The sequence below is a fragment of the Morone saxatilis genome, unplaced genomic scaffold (assembly GCF_004916995.1).
Source record: "Morone saxatilis isolate NCDOM2014 unplaced genomic scaffold, NCSU_SB_2.0 Contig23, whole genome shotgun sequence".
NCBI classification, from domain to species: domain Eukaryota; kingdom Metazoa; phylum Chordata; class Actinopteri; family Moronidae; genus Morone; species Morone saxatilis.
In genome coordinates this window covers 2000607-2000870 of record NW_023339796.1, presented here as the reverse complement: position 1 = coordinate 2000870, position 264 = coordinate 2000607, and the positions used below count along the sequence as shown (strand labels likewise).

Sequence of the window (264 nt, the reverse complement as noted above, 5' to 3'; positions counted from 1 at the left end):
GATCATGAGCCAAAAGTGGCAGCCGAGAAGCATTTCGGTGCATCAAACACCAAAAACCTTTATCGAAAAACAGGAATAAGAGATCAGGATTTGGCTTTATTGGCGAGAACGTGCTCGAGCCGCTAAATCTCAACTCATACTGAACGCAGAGATGACAGAAGTGTTTTGTAACATGGAGATGGCGAGATGACTAAAACCCAACACTTCTATTTACTGCAACAGCCTGGAGGGAGAGGCGAGTGGAGGTTACACACACACACACAC

The 264-nt window shown here is 45.8% G+C and overlaps 1 protein-coding gene across 1 annotated transcript in view; it reads right to left on the bottom strand.

The window, feature by feature from the left end:
* LOC118334428 (vasoactive intestinal polypeptide receptor 2-like) overlaps positions 1-264 on the bottom strand; it is a 39416-nt gene that overhangs the window by 33872 nt on the left and 5280 nt on the right. The gene's annotated exons all lie outside the window — the stretch shown is intronic.